Source organism: Tachyglossus aculeatus, chromosome 11 (assembly GCF_015852505.1).
Source record: "Tachyglossus aculeatus isolate mTacAcu1 chromosome 11, mTacAcu1.pri, whole genome shotgun sequence".
Taxonomy (NCBI): domain Eukaryota; kingdom Metazoa; phylum Chordata; class Mammalia; order Monotremata; family Tachyglossidae; genus Tachyglossus; species Tachyglossus aculeatus.
In genome coordinates, this window is record NC_052076.1 from 50,470,508 (window position 1) to 50,478,360 (window position 7,853).

The window sequence follows — 7,853 nt, forward strand, 5'->3', positions numbered from 1 at the left end:
GGGAAGGAACCCCTTAAGCACTTTGATACACGTCCAATCCCACCCCCTCACCACTTAATGTACGCACCCTGAAACTCTGCTGCTTCCCCTATGTGTAAGAAAAGGAGCCTGGCCTAGTGGATAGAGCATGGGCCTCGGAGTCAGAGGGACCTGGGTTCTAATGTGCCTGCTGTGTGACCTCCGGCAAGTCGCTTCTCTTCTCTGTGCCTCAGTGACCTCATCTGTGCCTCAGTAAAATGGGGATTAGTACTGTGAGCCCCACATGGGACATGAACTAAATCCGCTCTGATTAGTTAACATCTACCCCAGTGCTTAGTACAGTGCCTGGAGCATAGTAAGGGCCTAACAACTACCACTATTTTTTTTAAAAAGCTATTTTAATGTCTGCCTCCCATTCTAGACTGTAAACTCCCCCTCTAGACTGTAAACCCCTTGTGTGCAGGGAACATATCTTCCAACTAACTCCGCACAGTTAGTTCCTCTGTAAAATGGGTATGAAGAATGTGACCCCTATGTGGGATATGGACTTTGTCCAGCTGGATTTACTTCTATCCACCCCAGGGCTTAGTACAGTGCCTGGCACTGTAAGTGCTTAAGTAAGTGCTTAAGTGCTTAAGTAAGTGCTTAACATAATTATAATTATTATTATCGTATGCTCAGAATCACTCAGTACAGTGCTCCATACACAGTAAGCACTCAATAAATACCCTTGATTAATTTGATTGATTGGTAAATCAGTACAAAAATCTCTGTGTGTGTGTGTGTGTGTGTGTGTGTGTGTTTGTGTGTGTGTTTGGAGGGAGGGGGTAACGCTAGTGGATTTGCCCCGAAAGAGTTTTCACCTTTGATGAGAACTAAATCAATCAAAATGAGGCAGCAGTGTGTTCATTATTATTCTTATTCAGACTGTAGTGTTCTAAGATTTTAATTCTGTAACTGTTATTCTTGGCCACCAGTTCATGCAATATCTCTTACCTTAAGCTGTGTTCACTTAAATCTTAGAAATACAGATAATTCCCTCTCTGCTAACTGCTTTAATCTGGAACAGCTGAGCACTTATGTGTGAGGTAAAGGCTGAATGCTCCTCCCTCCTAGTGCTACTCTCAATCTAGTGGGTCTTGGTCATCAAGGCTGCCCAAGGAAAACGGATCTTCCTCTCTAACTACTTTTTTAATCACCAGCGATGTCTCCAGGTGTTGGCTTTCCTGCCTTTGGCTCAGAGGTAATAGAAGTTGTCCTCACAGAATTACCACAGTGCTGTCATCTTTGGCAATGCATCCTCATGAAGCCTATGCCTAGACAGGGAGAATGACAGAGCCCGCAAATAATGAAGATTGAGCTTTTTCTGGCTTTTCCGGGTGATCCTAGAAATGAAATACTGTGTCTTTCATATGACTAATGGGAACTGTCTACAAATAGCAGCAAAGGATTACCACAGATTCTCTCAGAAAGGAGAGAAATGTATATTTGACTTTCTAGTTTTAGCATTGTTTTAAATTTGGATTAAGCAGCGCCCAATCAGTGAAAGCTGCAGGTCAACAGCAGAGTCACTGAAATGCTCGGGATGATAAAAATAAATAAAAATAAAACCGATTTCACAACTTTCTTGGCCCAGAGTAACTTGGAAGTTTTCAGTCCACTAATCAGACGGGAACTTCTGGAATGAAGAATAAGGAACTGGGAAGAAGAGGATGAAAAGGCAGTCTTTCAGAGTGATGACACATATTCAATCTGTAGGCCTACGTTCCCCTTTCGGGGTCACACCTGGAGAGTTTCCTGTACTCTACCACTCTCGGCTACGGGAGGGAGAGTCAAGAAGAGGCCTATCCATTCCATTCCTAGCTTGGGCAGTGGCTAGCGAGTGGAAGGCCATCTGCTATATGTCAAAACTCACCCATGCTGGGCAGCAGAGCCATGGGAGAGAGTCGAAGGTGGAGACTTGCGTTTACTGCGTGGAAGGAGGCATTGGTAAACCACTTCCATGTTTTTACCAAGAAAACTCTGTGGATACACTACCAGAACTATTGCCGATGGAGAGCGTGGTGTTCTGGGAGAGATGTGTCCATGGTGTTGCTATGAGATGGAAACAACTCGACGGCATAAGACAAGATAAGACCTACGGGGGCGACCAGGAGATTGTGACATAGAAAGTAGTAGTATCATTTATAGAACATCCACCTAATACAGTGCACTGTACTAGATGTTCGGGGTGCACATTATTATAACAGAATAATGAAGTGACACACTCCTGGAGGGAAACCATTGTCAGTGTGGTTGATATTTGTCATCCTGAACTCTTGAGTCTTTCTACACCAGTCAATCAATAGTATTTACTGAGCACTCGCATTGTTCAGTGCACTGTTCTGAGCGCTTAGGAGAGTACAATAGGCTTAGCCCACACGATCCTTGCCCTCACTGAGCTTACAGTCTAGCAGGGGAAGCACCTAAAATAAGCATCACCACATCAGCTGGCTAGCCATCCAAACCGTGAAGAGAATTATGTAGAGTTTTGCGGGAAATGGCTTCTATGCCTCTCATTCATTTCATCATGAAGTAAAGTCAGATGGGCAGTTGATGAGATTTCTGCTCTGAGTTAAGATGACTGAAAGATTAATTAGCCACTGGAATAGGTTACCGGAGGAGGATGCAACCCCCTGTGATGTAGCTCATTAAAAATTGTCCAGACAATTATCTGCTTGAGGTTGTTTAGAATTTCTTAGATGGGCTCATTGACTGCTGAAGGTCCATTTCAGCCTAATAAAACCGACTTGTGGTCTGACTTGTTTGTGCCTTATATTGAGGATATGTAGGAATGAGAATTTGAGGAAATACTCTGATGAAACTTCATATTTGGCATTCTTTTTCAAATGCAACATCATTTTGACTCGATCCATTTTAATTGATTTCTACTTTCTTTCCGTGACACGCAACCTCTGTTGATGTTGAAAATATGATAATATGATGAAAACTTGCATCCTCGATCACTAGTACCAGTTCTAAACTACACTCAGAAATGCCAGAAAATATATTTTAGCTATGCATTTTCAATCAGTTAGTGGTATTTGCTGAGCTATTACTGCGTGCAGAACACTATGATAAGTGCTTGGGAGTCGGTTGATAGACACATTTCCTGCCCACAAGGGACTTGACAGTCTAAAGGGGAAGACAGACATTAAAATGAATTACAGATACGTACATAGTACGGTGGGGTTAAGGGTGGAGATATAAGTGCATGGGCGATGCAGAAGGGAGAGGGAGTAGGGGAAATGAGGGCTTAGTTGGAGAAGGCATCTTGGAAGAGATGTGATTTTCATAAGGCTTTGAAGGTTTGGAAAATAACATGATCGTAGAATTATGGAATGTTCTTCCAGTGATGAATCTGTCTGGATATGGTGTGGCCCAGTGTCAGAAGAAGCAGTACCCATATAGGGTTAAACTCAGGGTGTGACAACACAAGTTTTCTTCAGTGTGGCACTCTGAATGATTGTGACCTCCATGTTGTGGGAGAAATATTAGGTGAATTCTGTTTCCATTGTTAAGGATAATAATTTTAATTATAGCATATATTTAGTGCTTGCTCATTCATTCAATTGTATTTATTAAGAGCTTACTGTGTGCAGAGCACTATTATGTACTAAGCCCCAGGTTAGATTCGTTCATTCATTCAATCGTAGTTATTGAGAACTTACTGTGTGCAGAGCACTGTACTAATCACTTGGAAAGTACTATTCAGTAACAAATAGAGACAATCCCTGCCCACATGGGCTCACAGTCAAGAAGGGGGAGACAGGCATCAAAACAAGTAAACAGGCATCAATATAAATAAATGGAATTATAGGTAGGTACATATCATTAATAAATAAATAGAACTATAAATATGTACATATATGCACAAGTGCTGTGGGCGGAGAGAGGGGTAGAGCAAAGGGAGGGAGTCGAGATGATTGGGGGGGCCCAGAGGAAAAGGGGGGCTTAGTCTGGGAAGGCCTAAATTAACAACATTAAGAGATCAGACACAGTCCTTGTCCTACACTGTACTCACTATCTGTTTAATCCCCATTTTGCAGGTGAGGAAACTGAGTCTCGGAGAGGTGAAGTGACTTACCACAGTCATAGAGTAGGCTAGTGGAAGAGCTAGGGCTCAAATTTGGGTCTTCTCACTCCCAGAACTTGGGTCTTCCCACTGGACCATGTGATTGGCCATATCCCTTCAGTGACCTGTGAATTATTATACTGTATTAGAATTGAGAATTATCTGTCCTCTGCCAGAACACTACACAGGAACACTACACGGGAAGCAGTTTGGCGCAGTGGAAAGAGCCCGGGCTTTGGAGTCAGAGGTCATGGGTTCAAATCCCAGCTCCACCACTTGTCAGCTTTGTTACTCTGGGCAAGTCACTTCACTTCTCTGTGCCTCAGTTACCTCATCTGTAAAATGGGTATTAAGACTGTGAGCTCCCCGTGGGACAACCTGATCACCTTGTAACCTCCCCAGTGCTTAGAACAGTGCTTTGCACATAGTAAGTGCTTAATAAATGCCATTATTATTATTATTATTTCACAGTGGTACTGTGTAAGTTTTTGGAGAAGCTTGAGAAACTCTTCAAGCCTAGAGGTTTCAGCCAAAAGAACAGATAACACTGACACAAAAATTTGTTCATGGAAAACCAGTGGTTAAGCAGTCCACCAATAAAGTGGAAAAATCCAGTGCTGTGCCTTCTTTTATGGGACATCTTTCAAAGGTATCTCTTCTGCGTCGTTTAGGCCAGGTTTTGCCCTCTTATTAGGGTTCCCAAATACTTTCTAGGAACAAAGTGAAGGTTCCAAAGAGGCCTGGGTTAAATTCCTTTTCAGACTGTGAGTCCCTCGAGGGACAGGGACCATGTTTAATTCCCACCTAAGCTTCCTCTCCCAACATTCAGTACAGAGCTCTGTGCACAGGAACTGCTTAATAAATACTCAATAATAATAATAATAATGACATTTATTAAGCACTTACTGTGTGCAAAGCACTGTTCTAAGCACTGGGGAGGTTATAAGGTGATCAGGTAGTCCCACAGGGGACTCACAGTCTTCATCCCCATTTTACAGATGAGGTAACTGAGGCCCAGAGAAGTGAATTGACTTGTCCAAAGTCACACAGCTGACAATTGGCAGAGCCAGGGTTTGAACCCATGACTTCCGACTCCAAAGCCCGGGCTCTTTCCACTGAGCCACACTGCTTCTTCTTCTCTTCTACTACTTCTTCTACTACCACCACCAGGAACACTGAAACCCATATAATCCCAGCCAGTGGGAGTCAGATCCAGTATTAAGGGGTATTTCGGATATGATGGAATAGTAACGGGGAAGTGTTTTAGGGCCCAAAGTGGCATAAAAGCTCAGGGAACAGTAGGACCGAGGGATGCTTCAGTCCTTCAGGTACAGATTTCCAGATTCCTTCTAGCCCTGGGATTGATTATCGTCAGCGCTGTGCTGTGGGCTTGTGTACACAATGGGCTAAAGCTTTCTAAGATACCATATGTGTGTACATATTAAATTCCTCAGATATACAGTGCTGATGAGGTACCAAAAGTGTTTACTTTTCTAAATTTGGGAAGGTCTGATCTCCAACTCAGCAGTGGTAGAGTGGCCAGGAATTACAAATGAGTTTTCCCAGGTTATTCCCCAGTCCAAACAAAGATCCCATCATTGTGGTACGTTGTGTTTATGGTTAGTGGAAAAGAAGATTTCTGGTTAAATGTTTGCTTATTTAAATCTTGTTTGGACATTTGGCCACAAATAGCAGGTTTAAATTTTAGGGCTGGATCCCTTGAAACTCATCTGTCTTTCTTGCTTAAACCCCTATAGGGTACTCTCTGCTTCGGGTTAAAGAAAAATAGAAAGGTCAAGCACCATTGAATCGACCCTAAAGAGTAAACAATTATTCTAAACACCATGGTGAATTCACTGTCAATAAGATAGCTTTGGCTTGCCAGTTATACCCGGGCATTCAAGTATTTAGGTCTCCTTAAAACTGTTTCTTTCCTCCACTTGTGTTAATACAGATATTAAGTCTAATAGTATCTACTTAGCATAAACAAGAAGATAAAAATGATTTCTGTGATTGAAATGTTTGTTATTTAGCATTAAGCATCTTCATACTCTCATGCGTTTTGCATTTTAATCCACTCTGTGCTTGGTTTTGGGATTGACAGATTAGTTTTAATCCCCTGTCTAATAGTGGAGTACTGGTGAGATTTATTAAACAGGCAGGGTTTGGTACTTGGATTTAAGAGGACTCACATGCCCTGTTCATGCATATTAAATTTGGGAAACTACTGGTTCATTTTCTAAAGGCTTCCAAGGCATCCTTAATTTCAGACTGGTTTTGTTTCTGTCACATATAGTCCACTACATTTATTCTACTGATGAAAATGTCTTGATTTTATGGGTTTCTTGCCTTTTTTGGGTCAAACTGGTTCTCTACACACACTTATCTGCCTCTGCTCTGTACTCTACCCTCTTTCAAAATGACTTTGGATATTTTCCTTTATTTCTCTGTAGATCTTCTGAAAGAGACATCTAACTAGTTGACTGGAAAATGGGCTCCGCCTAAGAAATAAGCCAAAGAAAGTTTGAGGTTTTATCTAACAAGCAGTCCCAGAGATTGCAAGTAAACTGGGGCTTTCTGGGACTAGCCAAATATACCACTGAAACATCGACCTTGTTTTAAGATGTGTTGCTCAGACATTTGAGCGGTAGTTGTCATTTAATGTTTAAGATTAAATAGTTCTTTAGGTGCAAGTTCCTGTGAGTGTCATCACCTGATGTGATAGCATGATTTTCATGTTTTAATCAGGAGATAAAAGGGTAACACAGTATTCTGCACTTCACTGTAGCAGGGCAGGAAGAAGCTGGGGCTGAGGAGTTCCCCATTAACACTTTAAGGCATGCAGAATGGTATCTGAGGCTGTTGGCAGCGTCCCCTTCCTTTCTTCACTTCCTCCTCCCCCACCTACTGATTTCAGGAGAAAACCTGTCCTCCCTGGAGTGGGGCAGGCAGAAAGTCTCGGGACCTTGGAAACGGTGAGGATCTCAAGGGCTATTTCATCCCAGCAGTAATTTACTGGTGCTTTTCTTGTTACTCTATTTCCCAGTGTGTCTGTCCCCCTGCCACCCTGCCAAGGGTGACATGGAAGGGAGAGGGAGTAGAGGAAAAATCAGGGACAATGCTCTTGGAATGTTCCTAGTGCTAGGGTAGAATTTTGCATAAAATTGGGGAAAATACAAATGTAGAGGGGAGAGGAGAAAGGGGAGATAAAGAGAATTAACATATAGAAATGGGTAAGGAAAGAGAAGAAAGAAGTGAAAGATGCAAAAGGGAGAAAATAAAGGGGAAAATGGAGAGGAGTGAAGGAAGAGGGAAGAAAAAGGAAAGAGGAAGGTGAAATGGAGAGGAAAAGGAGTGATGCATAGTGGTAGTTGTAATAGGAGTAGTAGAGGAGTAATAGTAGCAGCAGCAGTAGTAAAAACATTTATTGAGTGCCCACCGGCTATGATGCATTGTACTTTTGGAAAATACAACTCAAGCAAGTGACTCATTCTCTGCCTACAAGGAACTTACATTATAATGGGGGAGACAGACAGAACAATTTTACAGAGTAATCAAAACGAAAAATTGAATTTACAGTTGAATAAATGCATACTCATAAATTCTGAGGATGGGTATAATTAAGTATATAAATGCTTAGAGCTGGCTAGTGGGTTTATATGATTTGGATGCCAAGAATTAATCGGGGAAGAAATGTTGGAGGAGGTGGGCTTTCAAGAAGGCTTTGTCTTAGAGGTGCCAACTTCATTTTGGACTTGAG

At 42.1% G+C, this 7,853-nt stretch overlaps 1 non-coding gene across 1 annotated transcript; it reads left to right on the forward strand.

The window, feature by feature from the left end:
- The first annotated feature begins 1,746 nt into the window (after nucleotides 1-1,746).
- LOC119935434 lies at nucleotides 1,747-1,884 on the forward strand. Its single transcript, XR_005453317.1, has one exon. It is a non-coding gene; the product is annotated as a small nucleolar RNA SNORA7 (small nucleolar RNA).
- Nucleotides 1,885-7,853: the final 5,969 nt, after the last annotated feature.